A 22675-nucleotide genomic window follows, 5' to 3' on the forward strand; every position below is an offset into this window, starting at 1 on the left:
GGTTATGAACTTGGTGTACCTCCAAGCAAGAACGTATGTACATGGCTACTCCACCCCCAATTTCTGATTTTCTGTCGTTGCGAAACAAAGACATCCCAGGTACTGCTAACTCCTGGTCCGAGAACTGGGATGTCCAAGTTTCAGTTATTCCTATCAGATGAGCCTTATGAGTATTGCTAAGTTCACGTAGCTCATCCATTTTGTTTGGTAGACTCGCGGCGTTCATGCTTTCAATTTGAAACGCGTGAGCTTCTTCCTGTTTGTCTGTTTGAGCCTTACGTGAATGGACAGGTAGTCTACCTATATAATGTTTGCTGAGTTGGTAGGCCCTGTCATTTACACGTTTTTTTTGTCATCGAGACAGTCCACAAGTGGAATGGTCAGCTCCAACTTGCTTTTGTGCTTGGTCCTAGCTTCATATGGCCTATCCGGGTGCATGTGGATTCCAGCTGGCAACCGACGTCTATTGGCACGAAAGGCCTCCAGAGTTGCAGCTGCCATGTGGGAGGATGGGAAAGTTATCTTCATTAGCCGGGGTCTGAAATCACCGTCCTTCTTGGCTAGTCTCGTCACATGCTGAGTCAGTATGTTTTTGAGCCTCAAGGACTGTTTGATGAATTTCCATCCCCTGATATCGGAGTTTGCTTGATTAGGGTCCGTGTTTTCCGGTACACCTTGCACGATTATATTCCTTCCGCGGAAAAACTGCTCGCGAGATTCCTTGGGGATGTTCCGGATGAGATTGCGCTCAGAATACGGTATGTCAGGCAGTATTCTTACATTCCCATCTGATTTCAGTAAATGACTCGCTAGCAAGGCATCCTCTACGTCGGTAGCGTTCTTGAGTGTTACACGAAGTAGCATCGGGTGATTTTGATGCTTAGATTTCTTTCCCCGAGTGAGCCGTGTGATCGTCAAAGGCTCTATTCTTGGAAGTTCGAGCTTCTTGTTCAATTCTCCCCAGAGCATCCTATCATTTTGTCCTGCAATCTGAGAGGAAGGTCAGGATTGTCAACGAGGTTCATGATTATGAGATAGTCATCACGAACCGTTATTGTCGTCCCAGGTTTTCCGGTGCGTTCAGGTTTAATACCTTGTTGTTTGGAGGTCGAAGCACGTTTATGAATCCTTGGCTCTTTGATGACCGGACGGACATTCTTGGGGTAGACTGTGCGACCAGATCACCAGTTGTTTTCCGTACAGCAACACTTGGGATGCTCAGCTTAGGCGGTGACACCTGGTTCTTTTGAGCTCTGTTAACGTGGGTCGAGTCACCTACAGGGTTTTGGGAACCACTGTTGTGTTCAGGGACCCTGAGCTGGGAGACCCGAGTTTGCTTAGGGAGTCTAGTACCGTCGACGTAATGATGGTGCTGAGCCTCGACACGTCATCATTAGTGTTGACGGATGCTCCATCGGTGGTATACCTGTCGGCATCCCTATTTTTGTATCCGTCGCACGCTCTTGTTTGTCTACCGGTTTTTACTATCGTTATCCAAGTTAACTGACAACTTGTTCCGAAGACCTGTAAGTAGGACGATGATGTTACTCAGAAAGACTACAGCGTCCGTGCTGCACGTGACACATACCCACTTTTGGTCCGACTTGCTGAGTCTATTGTAAGCAGTTGCTGTGAGATCTGTGCACGCCTCGTGGAACCAACCTTTGCAGTTGTCGCACTGCATGCCAGATGTAACAGCGAAACGGCATCCAGGTCGTTTGCATGAATTCTTCATGACTGTATTGACGTAAACTGTGTTGTAGATGCTAGCAAAAGCCTAAGACTGTAAAAAATTCACAGTTTACGTCAATACAGTCATGAAGAATTCATGCAAACGACCTGGATGCCGTTTCGCTGTTACATCTGGCATGCAGTGCGACAACTGCAAAGGTTGGTTCCACGAGGCGTGCACAGATCTCACAGCAACTGCTTACAATAGACTCAGCAAGTCGGACCAAAAGTGGGTATGTGTCACGTGCAGCACGGACGCTGTAGTCTTTCTGAGTAACATCATCGTCCTACTTACAGGTCTTCGGAACAAGTTGTCAGTTAACTTGGATAACGATAGTAAAAACCGGTAGACAAACAAGAGCGTGCGACGGATACAAAAATAGGGATGCCGACAGGTATACCACCGATGGAGCATCCGTCAACACTAATGATGACGTGTCGAGGCTCAGCACCATCATTACGTCGACGGTACTAGACTCCTAAGCAAACTCGGGTCTCCCAGCTCAGGGTCCCTGAACACAACAGTGGTTCCCAAAACCCTGTAGGTGACTCGACCCACGTTAACAGAGCTCAAAAGAACCAGGTGTCACCGCCTAAGCTGAGCATCCCAAGTGTTGCTGTACGGAAAACAACTGGTGATCTGGTCGCACAGTCTACCCCCAAGAATGTCCGTCCGGTCATCAAAGAGCCAAGGATTCATAAACGTGCTTCGACCTCCAAACAACAAGGTATTAAACCTGAACGCACCGGAAAACCTGGGACGACAATAACGGTTCGTGATGACTATCTCATAATCATGAACCTCGTTGACAATCCTGACCTTCCTCTCAGATTGCAGGACAAAAATGATAGGATGCTCTGGGGAGAATTGAACAAGAAGCTCGAACTTCCAAGAATAGAGCCTTTGACGATCACACGGCTCACTCGGGGAAAGAAATCTAAGCATCAAAATCACCCGATGCTACTTCGTGTAACACTCAAGAACGCTACCGACGTAGAGGATGCCTTGCTAGCGAGTCATTTACTGAAATCAGATGGGAATGTAAGAATACTGCCTGACATACCGTATTCTGAGCGCAATCTCATCCGGAACATCCCCAAGGAATCTCGCGAGCAGTTTTTCCGCGGAAGGAATATAATCGTGCAAGGTGTACCGGAAAACACGGACCCTAATCAAGCAAACTCCGATATCAGGGGATGGAAATTCATCAAACAGTCCTTGAGGCTCAAAAACATACTGACTCAGCATGTGACGAGACTAGCCAAGAAGGACGGTGATTTCAGACCCCGGCTAATGAAGATAACTTTCCCATCCTCCCACATGGCAGCTGCAACTCTGGAGGCCTTTCGTGCCAATAGACGTCGGTTGCCAGCTGGAATCCACATGCACCCGGATAGGCCATATGAAGCTAGGACCAAGCACAAAAGCAAGTTGGAGCTGACCATTCCACTTGTGGACTGTCTCGATGACAAAAAAACGTGTAAATGACAGGGCCTACCAACTCAGCAAACATTATATAGGTAGACTACCTGTCCATTCACGTAAGGCTCAAACAGACAAACAGGAAGAAGCTCACGCGTTTCAAATTGAAAGCATGAACGCCGCGAGTCTACCAAACGAAATGGTTGAGCTACGTGAACTTAGCAATACTCATAAGGCTCATCTGATAGGAATAACTGAAACTTGGACATCCCAGTTCTCGGACCAGGAGTTAGCAGTACCTGGGATGTCTTTGTTTCGCAACGACAGAAAATCAGAAATTGGGGGTGGAGTAGCCATGTACATACGTTCTTGCTTGGAGGTACACCAAGTTCATAACCTCGAGTTTAACAATCTTGAGGAATCCATGTGGTGCTCTGTAAGATTGTCTGCTACTTCGAGGTGTCTAGTCGGACTCATATATAGGAAGCCCACCGTCGACATCGAGTACGACAGTCGTATGCTGGAAGAACTATCCCGCTCTACTCGTCTCGGTTTCACACACATCCTGATTCTAGGGGACTTTAATCTCCCTAGAGTCAACTTCGCAGAACATACGTATACTGGAGGCGATAACTCAATTGAAGCTCGGTTCTTCAACCTCATTGAGGATTTGGGATTATGTGAGGTCGGCAACTCGTTGGAGAAACAGTCAGATACCGTCGCGCTTAGACTGTGTATTCACAAACGAAGAATTCCTAGTTGACAACCTCTCAATCCTGGCTCCCCTGGGAAAAAGCGACCATGCCGTCATAGCCTTCAGTTTTGTCAGCAAAACTAAGCTAAGGTATCCCACCAATAACTTGCGTTGGAATTTTAAACGGTTGAATGTGCCAGCTCTACGCGACTATCTACAACAGGTGGATTGGGATGTTCACCCTCAACTCGATGTGGATGCTCATTGGGACTTCTTACTGCACACGCTCTTATGTGCTACGAACTATTCAGTTCCTCAAACGGTTCCCAAAAGCTGCAAGCTATCTACAATAATCAAGAACCGTACCCTTCGCCTGCTAATCCGCAAAAGGCACTGTTGGGCGCAATACAAACGAACTGACAACGACGGAGCGTACAGGCAATATAAACATATAAGGAACATATGCACGAAGGCTATAAGAGAAGACAGGCTTTAGTACCAGACAAAGCTTATGGACAAATTTGTCTCTAATCTGAAAAGCTTATTCTGTTATGCAGCCTCTCTTCGTCAAGCCAAAACTGGAGTTTCCCAACTGCTAGGTCTTAACGGTCCGACCAACAACGATGGCGACGCCGCTAACCTTCTGGTTGAACATTACTCTCAGACATTTCAACCGACCGACATCAACTTTACTGATGACAGTAATCTGCAGTTTCACAGGACTTTCCGAAGTGAACCTAAGCGCTGACTTGGTGTTCTGGAAACTGCAGCACTTAAGATTAGACACTTCTCCTGGCCCGGATATGGTCCATTCTGCCATACTGAAGGAAGCAGCCTCAATCCTGGCAACGCCGCTTAGCGTGATGTTCTCCCACTCGCTACGCCGAGGAAAACTAACGGAAGATTGGAAGCTGGCTCACATCACACCAATTTTCAAAGGAGGTCGGCGCAGCGAACCTTCAAGTTACCAACCGGTGGCTCTTCTCTCAATACCTTCAAAAACCATGGAGTCCCTGATATGCGATGGTATAAATGACTATTTACTGTCCTTAAATTTCTTCTCACCCCAACAGCATGGCTTCAGGGAAGGTTACTCTTGTATAACCAACCTGCTGACTGCGGTGGACAGATGGACAAGCATCCTCGATCACAAGGGGAAGGTTGGTATCATCTGCCTAGATTTCTCAAAAGCTTTTGGTAAGGTTAACCATACATGTCTTATCAATAAGCTCAAACGATTGGGTATCAGACCACTTTTAATTGATCGGCTTACTTCATACCTGAAAAATCGACACTTTAAGGTTTGGGTTAATTTCACTTTATCTCAGGCTATGGAATGTCCTAGTGGGGTCCCCCAGGGCTCAGTACTAGGACCTCTTCTCTTCTTGATCTACATAAATGATCTTCCTCGACAGGTAACGTCAGGATTATTACTCTTTGCCGATGATGTTAAACTTTGGAGAGAGATGTGCAATCAAGACGATATACAAGCACTTCAGGAGGATCTGACTCGACTTCAAAGTTGGGCAGACGATAACGGACTTACCTTTAACACTTCAAAGTGTAAAGTGGTCCATCTGCGACATATCGCAGACTAAAGTTATAACTTAGGAAACTCCTCTCTAGTAGTATCCCAAGTCTAAAAAGATTTAGGAGTCCTGGTGCTCCATGATTTAAAGTCTTACGCTAACTGTGACAAAAATGCCTTCCGAGCAAACCTTGCAGTGGTAACGTTGAAGCGCATTTTTGGACAGTTTGACGGAAGAACTTTACATATAATCTCCAATAGTTTCATCCGTCCCCATTTAGAGTACGGAAACATAGTACTTCCTCCCTCACTCCAAAAGGATAAGGACACTTTGGAGCGTATCCAACGGTGAGCCACGGAATCAGTTCGAGGGCTCAAATTTAAACCTTACGAAGAGCGCCTCCATTCACTAGACCTTTACCCATTAGAGTATAGACGTCTTAGAGGTGATCTATTAGTGGCTTATAGTATTCTTAACACTTCTGGACATTCTCTTAAACACCTACTTAAGCTTAGTTCGAACACTAACCTAAGGGGTAACACCCAGAAACTGGAGACACAACATAGCAGAACGGACTGTAGACACAACTTCTACTCCTTAAGAGTTGTCAAATGCTGGAACTCGCTGCCGGCCGAGCTAGTCCGAGTGACTTCCCAGGAGTCCTTCAAGAGACAACTTGACCTATTCTTAAGGATCAAGGACAGCATTATATTATGATTTGCCAACTTCTTTTTCCTCTTTCATTGTTAACATACCTAGGTGCCTGCCTGGAGGATTTGGTGGTCCATTGCTACTAGACACGGAAGCCTGTTAAGCGAAAGCTTCTTCTATTCCGTCCACAACCATTTGAACCATTTGGACCATCCCCATTACGCTAGTTGTCCAAAGCTAAGATATTTTTAAATGGCAGCAAAAGATTAACTGATCAACCCATTAAGGAACAAGAATTTTTTGGTAGAAAGGCTGGAATATTTATAAAACTCATAAGAAAAACAAGTGTACATTGTGTAGTGCAAAATCATCTACAGATGTTCAAAAGTGTAAATTCACTGATATATACATCTAATGATATATAACCAGTATTATAAGCAGAAATGGGTAGTGTTTAGTAGTAGAGTCCAGTGTCAGCTGGATGTACTTACCATATGCCGTGATTGATGTTAACCAAGCACCGTTTGCTTCAAATACCGCGCCATCTGTTTGTCTACTGTGTTAAGTGGTTCAAAAGGCTGTGGACGGAATAGAAGCTTTCGCTTAACAAGCTTCCGTGTCTAGTAACAATGGATCACTAATAGCTCCAGACAAGAACCTAGGTATGTTAACGATAATAGGGGAAAAATAAATTGGTAGACCATAATTAGATATTATCCTTAGTCTTTAAGAATAGGTCAAGTTTCCTCTTAAAGGACTCCTATGAATTTTCCTGGACTAGCTCAGCCGGCAGCGAGCTCCAGCACTTGACAACTCCTAGGGAATAGAAGTTGTGTCTACAGTTTATTATGTCATGTCGTATCGCCAGTTTCTGGGTGTTACCCCTCAGTTTTATGTTGAAGCTAAACCTAAGTAGTTAAAATAGCCACTTGCTTGTGTAATAAGGTGAAGCTTAATTCATTTTTATCGTTTTTTTCCACTTCTCCATTGGTGTTTAGAACTGCAACTAGTTAGTCTTTTTTTGGCACATATATACATCCTGTGAGGATTGCCTCGATATGGTCATGTCACAAGCATGTCTTAACAGAGATAGATGGTGACTAGCTGTGGAATCCCGTGTAAGCTAAACGTACCTGCACCATTCCACTCTGTCCATAGTTATTGTGACCTGGTGACAATATTGAGGAAATCTTCAAATGATGCACATGTAGTGACTCACTTTTATCACGAGAACACGATAGGTTTAATGAAAACAATTATTATTATTATTATAACCAACTGTACCTGTGCTTGTTTAATGTGCCCTTTGTTTAACTGTGCTAATGACAGCTATATTATGTTTCCATTATTATTCTTACACTTTGATTGTGACCTTGCGCGAATTCGGATGCGCCCTGTAACCAAGCTTTTATCCTGGCACGATCTCGGTATTCTTTCGATACCACGAGATCGCCAGCAAATATATCTGGACTTGGTCCATTAACTGCATTTTGATATTTGGCTTCAGGGGGGATTTTATGGATATCCTGTCATGCATTCCTTTTGTAGTGGTGTTTATAGTCTACCGCGACTCGATGCCACGCTACACACATATGCCGAAAAGGGACTGATTATTTGCAGCACTAAACATCAACGGGAAGATTCAAACAACTCATAGAAATGAATTAGTATAACTAGTTTAAGACTCTTTATTAAGAAAATATTGATATACATATAAATAGTGAGGCTAATATATGGTCAAAATAATGAGACTATAGTTACATTTTGCCAGTGACAGCTAATTGATAGAAAGTTGTTTATGTTCACGTCTGAAGTTCCGAAATTTGTCTAATTTGTAGACAGTTTTTAAGAGTTTTCAGTTATGCCACAAACAAATACCTGGTTGAACACTATTTATACCACCATGGTATCATATCAGTTGTTTAATCGGGTAGAAATCTCATAAAGACCATTTTACTACGGTATTCATCAAGTTATCGAAATTTACGTTGCTACAAGACAGTAGAATGAGCAAATGTGAAAGTCTTCAGACTGCACTTATGAACTAAAGCCAAAGATCATCGAAGAAACTCTGAAGATGACACTTGGGTTATAAATGAAAGCCAAATGAAGAACTGAGATTTAGAATTCAGAGTAACCTAGACTAAAACTAGTACACCTCAATCCAGATGGTATTCTAGCGGTAAATAAATAGCTCTGTAAGTTTTCGACATCGCATGCTGACCACATTAGTTTTAATGGACTCACCTAGCTGAAGGCGCTCGGTCATGCATCCGCACCAGATCACGAGTGGGGACGCCGTGCTCAACAACCCCTGCAATCGCTAGCCAGATTAGGTCAGACGTTCCTCGACATACTGATAGCCTATCAAATATATCTTCGAACCTCCTAGCTTCTGTCTTTTGAATCCACTTGGTGGGCACGATTCATATTGGGTGTTACTGGGTAAAGCGTTGTCAAACTCCGAATACCTGTGACATCTTCAGTATGAATATTACGAAGAGATAATGAATATTATCTCTTTACGTGATAACCATAAGCTTTCTTTTGTTGACCTATACCCAAACATCTGATCTCAAGATCAAAAAACCGCGAAACGTCGAAAGGCCATGCAAGTAACAACAGACGCTCAGGCCTGAACACCCTCAACCTTATAGTGACATGCGTATTCAGTGATTTTTGTGACGGCAAAATAAAGACCACATTTTTTCTTTAATAATATATATTTCTGCATGTGCAGGTGCACGCCATTTTTACAGGCACAATCTATAAATTACAACATTTGTTAGTGCACAACATGCTTCCCAACTTAGTAAGTTTATAGTTGTTATAAAGTAGACCCACAGGGCGCTGTAAACCTTGACCTTGAGGAGACGCGTACGTCAAGTTTGTTCCAGACGTCAGAAGTCCCATAGCTATGACTTATAAGCAAGATTCTGAAGAAGAAAAGAAGAGAAACAGAAGAGCAGCAATGCACTTGGATATGAACGCCAAACGTTGCATAACATTGTATAGTAGAACAAACAGAGGTATAATAAATTAGATTAAGTTCATATTATCCCTTGTTAAAGTGAAATTAAGTCAGAGGCTCCATATTAGAGAATATATTAATATAGAACATTGAGTTGTGTCGTTTAACAAGTTGGAGTAAGCTCACATGAGGGAATGGAAGTCAAGGCCACACTTTTTATGTAACTACATTTTTATTCAATGTCTATTGTTTTTCCGTATCAGTTGTAAACTAAACGATTATAATTGTTTGGATATATATATTGATATACTACCGCGTTGGTTGAAATATAAACGCTATCTCCGCCGCCTGTCCTGCTTTAGTCGCCACGGCCTTTGATTGAAGATTATAGTGGTTTTATGACATCCTTTTAGGCCCTCCCACACTGTGCTGGATTTTTGGCCCGGATTATTATTAAGTAATACTATTGGATTCAATCTTTCTCATTACGCCGTTGGTGCCACCACATGTAGAGGAATATTCGTTAATCAAGTAAACTCATTTGTGGTTGTTATCACAGAGAGCAGCTTACAAGTAACATTCATTTCATAACAACCGTTATTATCTTGATTGAGACCATGAACCTATTGGTGTTAAACCACCCTTGGAAACCTGGAAGCGATGGATGGCCGTTTCGTCCTATTGTGGGACTCCTCAGTAGTGCACATCCACGATCCTGCTCGCAGGATTAGGACTCAGGGCCCTCAGTCTCGCACGCGAACGCTTAACCTCAGAAAACTTAACAATCTCCAGAACCATTTGTATTGTAACTATAATTTGTTACCTTTTGGTTTACTCATAGACAGACACCTAGGGTTTCGGTATCAACTCTTTTGGTATATTATTGATAAACTTGTCTACTGTTATATTTTGAATAAGCTCTTCTGCTGGGATCCACCACAACCTTAATAGAGTTTAAAAACGTGGGATAAAGAACAAAGGCTTGTGGGGATCCTTTTATCATTAGCCTGGAAAACAGTTTAGACCTGTCCTACAACTTTTGAGGTGAAAAATCTAAAAATATTGTGAGAAAATATCTTATACTCAAACCCCCTGATATCAAACCCTGCAATTCTGGCCCATATCATAGGTTCTTGAGGTTTAAATTAACTGGTATCCTGCGCTACGTTTTTTGGTGCCAAAAATGTGGGGAATCCCTCACCACTTAATTACTCACTTAAGTTCGAGTAACACATGTGAACAGTGTCGGAAACACTACTCTTGAGGTGCATCCTGATTAAAATTACTCAAAAGAACCTCGTGAGACGTATATCCGAGATCGGGACATAATTATTTAATAAACCCTACAAATCTCCCATTTCGAAGATATTTTACGACGCTTGCCAGTGAAAGTCTTTGGAACGTAAAGATATTTTAACCCTACAACTTGATCAACTGATCAAGAAAAATTATAGAAACTCAGGCTGAATGCAGTTGCCTAGCATCCAAAATCCAAACACTTAGGACAATCCATATTATCCACTGCTAAATAAGCCTTTAATTTGTGTAAACGCGGACACGTTTGGTGATGCAGCAGCTATTGTCCTCAACGTTTATACCAGCGACTGGTTCCACTGGAAACGCTTAGTAATTATTACTATAGCTTGACCCGAAATTGATGCAAGCATTCGAAAATATTTGCTTCTTTCAACTGTACCACCTACTGTTGTGAAAAAATGTTGTTTTTCAAAGAACCTGCATCTGGCGATAAGATGTTAGATAAATTTGAATGATAGAACTATGTGGTTTCCTTTATCAACAGATAGAACTAAAAGTAGTGTCTTTCTCTCACATTAAATATATTATTCTCTTCCCAGCCGAAATGAATTGTTTGGAAGTCCTTAGACGCAACTACTAACATAGGCCAGCGAGGGAAGAACGGCCTATAATGAGGTTTGTTAGTAATAAAAGCTCAAAAAGGAAGTTTCCTCTGTCACCAACCTTCCAAATGGTAGCGAGCAGGAAACACTTGGAAAACATAATTGCTGGGCTAGTTCTATTTCTGGAAGGAAAAATAGGAAACCGACAACCCAGGTCACGAACAATCATCCAGGGCCCCACAATATGTGCAACGTTACTATTATTGCTACTCTAATGAAAGTCAATAGATGGGCATAGATAAAAAATAAGAGGCTAACTGATGTTGCTAAAGAAAAACCAATTTCACAACAGTGTTTGAGAAGTTAATGACTGATCATAGTGACAGGTCAGTTGTCTTTCATCGAGTCAAGGAGAATGAAAGCTCAGAGTTCGGAACTCGTTTTAGGCACGACATTGGATTGATAAAACAGCTACTGAACCAGTTAATGCTTTAGGATATCTACGGAGTCACGTTGCTAAAGGTTTATAGAGTAGGTATTCAAATAGGCCTGAAACATAATCAAATCAGGTTGCTTAAAGTAGTACTCGGGACTCCCAATGAACGAGACTTAATACTGAAGACTGGGCATAGACGAAACGGGTCAGAAGTTTTTGTCCGTAAAAACTTGCCGCTCGTAAACCGTGTAAAGAGACGAGAAGCTGAAAGAAAACTAAAACTTAATCTAGATGCTGGCGAAAAGGAACTGAAAATTGTTAATGTTCGGGTTGTGAGGCTTCGACAGCAAATGATGCCGGAGCCACTCTGTGTGTAGCACGAAACCATTTAAGTTGACTTCGGATCTGTTACACAAATGCCGAAAGCTTGCTCAATGGGCAATCAAGGCTAGGTGTACATATAGACTATCAAGCCTGACGTAATCATGGCCACAACAAGTCAGATAATGCAGTCTACAGGCAGTAGAAAACTTGATTTGGGAGGTTTCACATTAGTAAAAACCGGCAGAATCCAGAAGCGCAAAGGAGATGCAGTGGCTCTATTCACTAAGAATACTCCGATTTACCGTTGTCGATAACATATTCAATGAAAGCGAACTTTGTGAATTAGTTATCGCTTGAAATGCAGAGACAAGAGATGCTGATTGGTTTGACTTGCCTCAGTTCAAACTATGAGTTGGATGGTGTCTTGCTAGATGGTCTCAATAGTTGATTAGGAAGTGGTCAATGTTTAATCTTAAGAGACTTTAATTCACCTGCAGTAGACTACAAAAACCTGAGGACTCAATTGTTAGAAAATTCTTTCGAATATGAACTAGTTGATGCGGCGATCACATGGACTCCAGTGCAACATGTGAAAGAAGCAACTAGTTACGACCCGACTTCGAATCATCCTGAGTAGATCTCATATTGATCCATTATAAGGATGACGTCACAAACCTCGATTGCATACCATCTCTAGATGAAAGCTATCATTCAGTTCTAAACTTTGACTTCCACATAGTTGTCAAAAACAAGCACGCGTAAGCCCGACCCAGACCTGACGTCTTGAAAGCAAATGTAAAAGATATTGTGCATTCAACATCCTCAGTAGATTGAATAATAGAGCCAGAGTCTTCAGCAGAAAATGATTGGAATGTTTTTCGAAATTTATGCTTAAAAGTTACCCCACCTCATATCCTTTCGACTACAGCAAGGTGTCCGAGAACCTATCCAAGATGGTTTGTAGTGGCATTGGACCATAACCACACAATCTTCAAAGCTGAACACAAGACTACTCAGAAAATAGATATTCAATATTTAGCACGGAGAAACACATAACAATGGAGAAGGCGCGAAGAATGAATTGAATGGTCTGGAGTTGATCGAGTGGCATGGCTCGGCCGTGCAGACGTGGTCTCTGCTGAATGTTACCTTATATCTTCTATTCATATTAAATATATTGTTCTTTCTCTAGCCTAACCTTGTTCTACATCATGTATTGGTAATTGATACGATACAGTGAGTTGGTGTAGTCGATGGTGTGACTTCCACGTAAGATCTTATAGATTAGGCAGTTATATCATGACAAATCTACAAATTTAGGATTAGGTCTATTATTAGAGCAGTACTAATATAATAGTAGACCATAATTCTACATTGGTGAGCCCAACTAAAGAAACGCAACCTATTATTATTAATCCTTATTTCCACTTCAACTTTCTCGATCGATTTTATATTTATGTTAACCCTGTATTCTAATAGTCCTCTGATTAATGCTCACATGCATTATCGTAATGTTATATTGATCAGTCCTCATGACAAACTAGCTCAATCGATAATAAAAACTGGTCGTCTATATTAACTAATTAGCTTTGATGATTTGTTAACAAGCTGTAATAGCATTTACATGCTTCAGCGACATAGTCTTGTTTAAACATCAAGCTCTAGCAAATATGACCTGTAAATAGCGTAAATATACATTGACTAACAATGCGATGAAGGGCTAAATAGTTATCTGGATCTAATTCTCAGTGTTCCTTCACTTAACACCTCATCCTGTTTTAAACGATGCACTATCCTGTAATATCTTTTCTTCCGACCACTGCCTGCCTAATTTCATATTCTCGAGTTCCATTGCCAAACAACGAGGATGACTTCTCCAAAAACATACCGTGAGTTTCAGCTATAAGTTTTCTGCAATCATAAGGTCATTTAAGATGACTCGTTCAATGGCAACCACCCAATTATCTGGATTCTTACGATTGTTCCGATCTGAGCGAGTGGCAAAAACGCCAACAGCATCAAGCACCCTGGAATTAATTGCCATACTGCATGTTCTTTCTGGATTTTTTTTGGATCATTACTACTCACGAGTGGCGTTGTATGTGTCGTCCACTGAGTAATCTAATTTTCAAAAATAACCCAGGCGAGTCCAACTATTTTACTTAATGATTTTTGTACTTAACATGTATATGTCTTCCAGTAGCTTTTGCCATATATTTGTAAGTGTCACTAAGCTAAATGCAGTAACTTCCTATGGAAGGTTTATAACGCATCATATTCCTGCCTGAAGTTTCACAAGCAGTCTTAACTTTAAAATTATTTATGTGGACATGTTCATTATTTTTAAATTGTCATATACGTCAACAACCTGCTTGTTAACCTGGCCCACACATACGTTACACTATATCTTCATGTCTTCTAAATTTAGGAATCATCTGAGTCGCCTTTAACATTTATCAATAAACCCATCATAGTCGTTGTTGCTAATCGTATTTGGGTTTATGGATTGGTTTATCATATTAGCAGCCTAAAATGCGAACATAGTTTAGATAATAAGATTAAAAATTTAGGTACTATCAACTGCACTAGTAAAATAACTAAATCCCTAGGTAGCTGTTAGCTAAACAAACGTTTAAAATCAAAACTCCGTAGCCTACTAGAATTAACACTAAACGAATCTTTCTGAATTAAAATTTATAATTAAATTAGGCGTCTCGGATTCTTTAACGTTATAAATTTCTGATAATTTCGAATCACCTAAAGCAACAATACCTATTTTTCCACTGACTAATCATCAATCAACACTATAACTAGTTAAATTTAATAGTTTCAGGATATCGTCATAAAGCATTGTCATGACTTGACAATCACGTAATATGATTTATAAAATTAATGAAACTATTAACAAAATCGGTCAGCAAATTGACTTATAATTATCACTAGTGTTGTTTTCTTTTATCTTCATTCACTACAGATGATTACAGTAGGTTTCTCTATCAGTTGCTCATTCAGTAAATATCTCAAAACCTTGTCAGTCTAATTGATGGTTTAGCGACACAATCATGCATGCAAATAGTCAGTATAAGCAGTCGAGCAAATCTCCTGCAAACTGAAAACATTAATGTCGAATTTACCCCAACACTGACTAAGGTTCAAGCCATTATCATAGACATGAGTTGGGAGTGTACTCCCTTGGTTACAACTTATGTTCTCCCTGATAATCACATGAGCATCACTCACTGTTAATCGTTCTGTAAAAACTTATTTAGCGGAATACATCTTGCAGCACCACATCACTTAGTAATATGACACATAGGCTTAACTGATTTCAATAACTTATAACCACTATATCTCAGTTAAATCGTGTTCTGCCTTATGATAAACTGCATACTTGCAACTAACTTGTTTGCCCATCAGCCGGCAAGTATAAATATAAATAAATAGTCTATCGCAGATCAGAACATTGAGTCTAGAGCATGTCTCTTACGAACACACTCATGTTTAACGATTTTTCCTAGCTATCTGTCCAAAATCCATATAATTATCACTCATGTATTTAAATTTTATTTTGATAACCATTCATGTGTATTTGTAGTATTACCAAATTCTATCACGGTCAAGCAAAAATGAGGTTGAGAAAATCTCCCCGTAACTAAGTAAACCGTATCAAACTAACTGGAACACTGGTTGGAATTCTTCTCCACGCTATACTTCCCTCACCACTTAATTACTCACTTAAGTTCGAGTAACACATGTGAACAGTGTCGGAAACACTACTCTTGAGGTGCATCCTGATTAAAATTACTCAAAAGAACCTCGTGAGACGTATATCCGAGATCGGGACATAATTATTTAATAAACCCTACAAATCTCCCATTTCGAAGATATTTTACGACGCTTGCCAGTGAAAGTCTTTGGAACGTAAAGATATTTTAACCCTACAACTTGATCAACTGATCAAGAAAAATTATAGAAACTCAGGCTGAATGCAGTTGCCTAGCATCCAAAATCCAAACACTTAGGACAATCCATATTATCCACTGCTAAATAAGCCTTTAATTTGTGTAAACGCGGACACGTTTGGTGATGCAGCAGCTATTGTCCTCAACGTTTATACCAGCGACTGGTTCCACTGGAAACGCTTAGTAATTATTACTATAGCTTGACCCGAAATTGATGCAAGCATTCGAAAATATTTGCTTCTTTCAACTGTACCACCTACTGTTGTGAAAAAATGTTGTTTTTCAAAGAACCTGCATCTGGCGATAAGATGTTAGATAAATTTGAATGATAGAACTATGTGGTTTCCTTTATCAACAGATAGAACTAAAAGTAGTGTCTTTCTCTCACATTAAATATATTATTCTCTTCCCAGCCGAAATGAATTGTTTGGAAGTCCTTAGACGCAACTACTAACATAGGCCAGCGAGGGAAGAACGGCCTATAATGAGGTTTGTTAGTAATAAAAGCTCAAAAGGAAGTTTCCTCTGTCACCAACCTTCCAAATGGTAGCGAGCAGGAAACACTTGGAAAACATAATTGCTGGGCTAGTTCTATTTCTGGAAGGAAAAATAGGAAACCGACAACCCAGGTCACGAACAATCATCCAGGGCCCCACAATATGTGCAACGTTACTATTATTGCTACTCTAATGAAAGTCAATAGATGGGCATAGATAAAAAATAAGAGGCTAACTGATGTTGCTAAAGAAAAACCAATTTCACAACAGTGTTTGAGAAGTTAATGACTGATCATAGTGACAGGTCAGTTGTCTTTCATCGAGTCAAGGAGAATGAAAGCTCAGAGTTCGGAACTCGTTTTAGGCACGACATTGGATTGATAAAACAGCTACTGAACCAGTTAATGCTTTAGGATATCTACGGAGTCACGTTGCTAAAGGTTTATAGAGTAGGTATTCAAATAGGCCTGAAACATAATCAAATCAGGTTGCTTAAAGTAGTACTCGGGACTCCCAATGAACGAGACTTAATACTGAAGACTGGGCATAGACGAAACGGGTCAGAAGTTTTTGTCCGTAAAAACTTGCCGCTCGTAAACCGTGTAAAGAGACGAGAAGCTGAAAGAAAACTAAAACTTAATCTAGATGCTGGCGAAAAGGAACTGAAAATTGTTAATGTTCGGGTTGTGAGGCTTCGACAGCAAATGATGCCGGAGCCACTCTGTGTGTAGCACGAAACCATTTAAGTTGACTTCGGATCTGTTACACAAATGCCGAAAGCTTGCTCAATGGGCAATCAAGGCTAGGTGTACATATAGACTATCAAGCCTGACGTAATCATGGCCACAACAAGTCAGATAACGCAGTCTACAGGCAGTAGAAAACTTGATTTGGGAGGTTTCACATTAGTAAAAACCGGCAGAATCCAGAAGCGCAAAGGAGATGCAGTGGCTCTATTCACTAAGAATACTCCGATTTACCGTTGTCGATAACATATTCAATGAAAGCGAACTTTGTGAATTAGTTATCGCTTGAAATGCAGAGACAAGAGATGCTGATTGGTTTGACTTGCCTCAGTTCAAACTATGAGTTGGATGGTGTCTTGCTAGATGGTCTCAATAGTTGGTTAGGAAGTGGTCAATGTTTAATCTTAAGAGACTTTAATTCACCTGCAGTAGACTACAAAAACCTGAGGACTCAATTGTTAGAAAATTCTTTCGAATATGAACTAGTTGATGCGGCGATCACATGGACTCCAGTGCAACATGTGAAAGAAGCAACTAGTTACGACCCGGACTTCGAATCATCCTGAGTAGATCTCATATTGATCCATTATAAGGATGACGTCACAAACCTCGATTGCATACCATCTCTAGATGAAAGCTATCATTCAGTTCTAAACTTTGACTTCCACATAGTTGTCAAAAACAAGCACGCGTAAGCCCGACCCAGACCTGACGTCTTGAAAGCAAATGTAAAAGATATTATGCATTCAACATCCTCAGTAGATTGAATAATAGAGCCAGAGTCTTCAGCAGAAAATGATTGGAATGTTTTTCGAAATTTATGCTTAAAAGTTACCCCACCTCATATCCTTTCGACTACAGCAAGGTGTCCGAGAACCTATCCAAGATGGTTTGTAGTGGCATTGGACCATAACCACACAATCTTCAAAGCTGAACACAAGACTACTCAGAAAATAGATATTCAATATTTAGCACGGAGAAACACATAACAATGGAGAAGGCGCGAAGAATGAATTGAATGGTCTGGAGTTGATCGAGTGGCATGGCTCGGCCGTGCAGACGTGGTCTCTGCTGAATGTTACCTTATATCTTCTATTCATATTAAATATATTGTTCTTTCTCTAGCCTAACCTTGTTCTACATCATGTATTGGTAATTGATACGATACAGTGAGTTGGTGTAGTCGATGGTGTGACTTCCACGTAAGATCTTATAGATTAGGCAGTTATATCATGACAAATCTACAAATTTAGGATTAGGTCTATTATTAGAGCAGTACTAATATAATAGTAGACCATAATTCTACATTGGTGAGCCCAACTAAAGAAACGCAACCTATTATTATTAATCCTTATTTCCACTTCAACTTTCTCGATCGATTTTATATTTATGTTAACCCTGTATTCTAATAGTCCTCTGATTAATGCTCACATGCATTATCGTAATGTTATATTGATCAGTCCTCATGACAAACTAGCTCAATCGATAATAAAAACTGGTCGTCTATATTAACTAATTAGCTTTGATGATTTGTTAACAAGCTGTAATAGCATTTACATGCTTCAGCGACATAGTCTTGTTTAAACATCAAGCTCTAGCAAATATGACCTGTAAATAGCGTAAATATACATTGACTAACAATGCGATGAAGGGCTAAATAGTTATCTGGATCTAATTCTCAGTGTTCCTTCACTTAACACCTCATCCTGTTTTAAACGATGCACTATCCTGTAATATCTTTTCTTCCGACCACTGCCTGCCTAATTTCATATTCTCGAGTTCCATTGCCAAACAACGAGGATGACTTCTCCAAAAACATACCGTGAGTTTCAGCTATAAGTTTTCTGCAATCATAAGGTCATTTAAGATGACTCGTTCAATGGCAACCACCCAATTATCTGGATTCTTACGATTGTTCCGATCTGAGCGAGTGGCAAAAACGCCAACAGCATCAAGCACCCTGGAATTAATTGCCATACTGCATGTTCTTTCTGGATTTTTTTGGATCATTACTACTCACGAGTGGCGTTGTATGTGTCGTCCACTGAGTAATCTAATTTTCAAAAATAACCCAGGCGAGTCCAACTATTTTACTTAATGATTTTTGTACTTAACATGTATATGTCTTCCAGTAGCTTTTGCCATATATTTGTAAGTGTCACTAAGCTAAATGCAGTAACTTCCTATGGAAGGTTTATAACGCATCATATTCCTGCCTGAAGTTTCACAAGCAGTCTTAACTTTAAAATTATTTATGTGGACATGTTCATTATTTTTAAATTGTCATATACGTCAACAACCTGCTTGTTAACCTGGCCCACACATACGTTACACTATATCTTCATGTCTTCTAAATTTAGGAATCATCTGAGTCGCCTTTAACATTTATCAATAAACCCATCATAGTCGTTGTTGCTAATCGTATTTGGGTTTATGGATTGGTTTATCATATTAGCAGCCTAAAATGCGAACATAGTTTAGATAATAAGATTAAAAATTTAGGTACTATCAACTGCACTAGTAAAATAACTAAATCCCTAGGTAGCTGTTAGCTAAACAAACGTTTAAAATCAAAACTCCGTAGCCTACTAGAATTAACACTAAACGAATCTTTCTGAATTAAAATTTATAATTAAATTAGGCGTCTCGGATTCTTTAACGTTATAAATTTCTGATAATTTCGAATCACCTAAAGCAACAATACCTATTTTTCCACTGACTAATCATCAATCAACACTATAACTAGTTAAATTTAATAGTTTCAGGATATCGTCATAAAGCATTGTCATGACTTGACAATCACGTAATATGATTTATAAAATTAATGAAACTATTAACAAAATCGGTCAGCAAATTGACTTATAATTATCACTAGTGTTGTTTTCTTTTATCTTCATTCACTACAGATGATTACAGTAGGTTTCTCTATCAGTTGCTCATTCAGTAAATATCTCAAAACCTTGTCAGTCTAATTGATGGTTTAGCGACACAATCATGCATGCAAATAGTCAGTATAAGCAGTCGAGCAAATCTCCTGCAAACTGAAAACATTAATGTCGAATTTACCCCAACACTGACTAAGGTTCAAGCCATTATCATAGACATGAGTTGGGAGTGTACTCCCTTGGTTACAACTTATGTTCTCCCTGATAATCACATGAGCATCACTCACTGTTAATCGTTCTGTAAAAACTTATTTAGCGGAATACATCTTGCAGCACCACATCACTTAGTAATATGACACATAGGCTTAACTGATTTCAATAACTTATAACCACTATATCTCAGTTAAATCGTGTTCTGCCTTATGATAAACTGCATACTTGCAACTAACTTGTTTGCCCATCAGCCGGCAAGTATAAATATAAATAAATAGTCTATCGCAGATCAGAACATTGAGTCTAGAGCATGTCTCTTACGAACACACTCATGTTTAACGATTTTTCCTAGCTATCTGTCCAAAATCCATATAATTATCACTCATGTATTTAAATTTTATTTTGATAACCATTCATGTGTATTTGTAGTATTACCAAATTCTATCACGGTCAAGCAAAAATGAGGTTGAGAAAATCTCCCCGTAACTAAGTAAACCGTATCAAACTAACTGGAACACTGGTTGGAATTCTTCTCCACGCTATACTTTTGTTCTTCCAGTTAGCCTACTAATACAGATGCAATTGGAATTCAACTCTTATGGACAACTTACCGGCATAATCGTTATCTGATTTCATAATTTAAACCAAAACTAATACCAATATTAACATTTCTACAATATTCATTATTTTAATATTTCTAAACACAAAATAATTACTGCCTATAAGTTAAGTTATTAACACGCATCGTTTTATTATTATTATTGTAATCCCATTTTTTATAGTTCAAATAATCTTCAACCAAATTTTCATTTTAACCGTGTTGATCATGAAAGCAGATATTTGAAGATTATTACATGTATTTGAAGACCAGATGCTGCCGTCCTTTTGATTTATCTTTCAGCTTATCAATACCCGGAGGATCCTTATTATCCTTGGTAACCTCCGGCGCGCGACGATCCCATCCAATTTGGTATCGAACCAACATCACGTTGATTCTGGTGGGAGAGTAGTGTAGTGGCATTGGACCATAACCACACAATCTTCAAAGCTGAACACAAGACTACTCAGAAAATAGATATTCAATATTTAGCACGGAGAAACACATAACAATGGAGAAGGCGCGAAGAATGAATTGAATGGTCTGGAGTTGATCGAGTGGCATGGCTCGGCCATGCAGACGTGGTCTCTGCTGAATGTTACCTTATATCTTCTATTCATATTAAATATATTGTTCTTTCTCTAGCCTAACCTTGTTCTACATCATGTATTGGTAATTGATACGATACAGTGAGTTGGTGTAGTCGATGGTGTGACTTCCACGTAAGATCTTATAGATTAGGCAGTTATATCATGACAAATCTACAAATTTAGGATTAGGTCTATTATTAGAGCAGTACTAATATAATAGTAGACCATAATTCTACATTGGTGAGCCCAACTAAAGAAACGCAACCTATTATTATTAATCCTTATTTCCACTTCAACTTTCTCGATCGATTTTATATTTATGTTAACCCTGTATTCTAATAGTCCTCTGATTAATGCTCACATGCATTATCGTAATGTTATATTGATCAGTCCTCATGACAAACTAGCTCAATCGATAATAAAAACTGGTCGTCTATATTAACTAATTAGCTTTGATGATTTGTTAACAAGCTGTAATAGCATTTACATGCTTCAGCGACATAGTCTTGTTTAAACATCAAGCTCTAGCAAATATGACCTGTAAATAGCGTAAATATACATTGACTAACAATGCGATGAAGGACTAAATAGTTATCTGGATCTAATTCTCAGTGTTCCTTCACTTAACACCTCATCCTGTTTTAAACGATGCACTATCCTGTAATATCTTTTCTTCCGACCACTGCCTGCCTAATTTCATATTCTCGAGTTCCATTGCCAAACAACGAGGATGACTTCTCCAAAAACATACCGTGAGTTTCAGCTATAAGTTTTCTGCAATCATAAGGTCATTTAAGATGACTCGTTCAATGGCAACCACCCAATTATCTGGATTCTTACGATTGTTCCGATCCGAGCGAGTGGCAAAAACGCCAACAGCATCAAGCACCCTGGAATTAATTGCCATACTGCATGTTCTTTCTGGATTTTTTTGGATCATTACTACTCACGAGTGGCGTTGTATGTGTCGTCCACTGAGTAATCTAATTTTCAAAAATAACCCAGGCGAGTCCAACTATTTTACTTAATGATTTTTTGTACTTAACATGTATATGTCTTCCAGTAGCTTTTGCCATATATTTGTAAGTGTCACTAAGCTAAATGCAGTAACTTCCTATGGAAGGTTTATAACGCATCATATTCCTGCCTGAAGTTTCACAAGCAGTCTTAACTTTAAAATTATTTATCTGGACATGTTCATTATTTTTAAATTGTCATATACGTCAACAACCTGCTTGTTAACCTGGCCCACACATACGTTACACTATATCTTCATGTCTTCTAAATTTAGGAATCATCTGAGTCGCCTTTAACATTTATCAATAAACCCATCATAGTCGTTGTTGCTAATCGTATTTGGGTTTATGGATTGGTTTATCATATTAGCAGCCTAAAATGCGAACATAGTTTAGATAATAAGATTAAAAATTTAGGTACTATCAACTGCACTAGTAAAATAACTAAATCCCTAGGTAGCTGTTAGCTAAACAAACGTTTAAAATCAAAACTCCGTAGCCTACTAGAATTAACACTAAACGAATCTTTCTGAATTAAAATTTATAATTA

The sequence above is a fragment of the Schistosoma haematobium genome, chromosome 7, assembly GCF_000699445.3.
Source record: "Schistosoma haematobium chromosome 7, whole genome shotgun sequence".
Classification (NCBI taxonomy): Eukaryota; Metazoa; Platyhelminthes; class Trematoda; order Strigeidida; family Schistosomatidae; genus Schistosoma; species Schistosoma haematobium.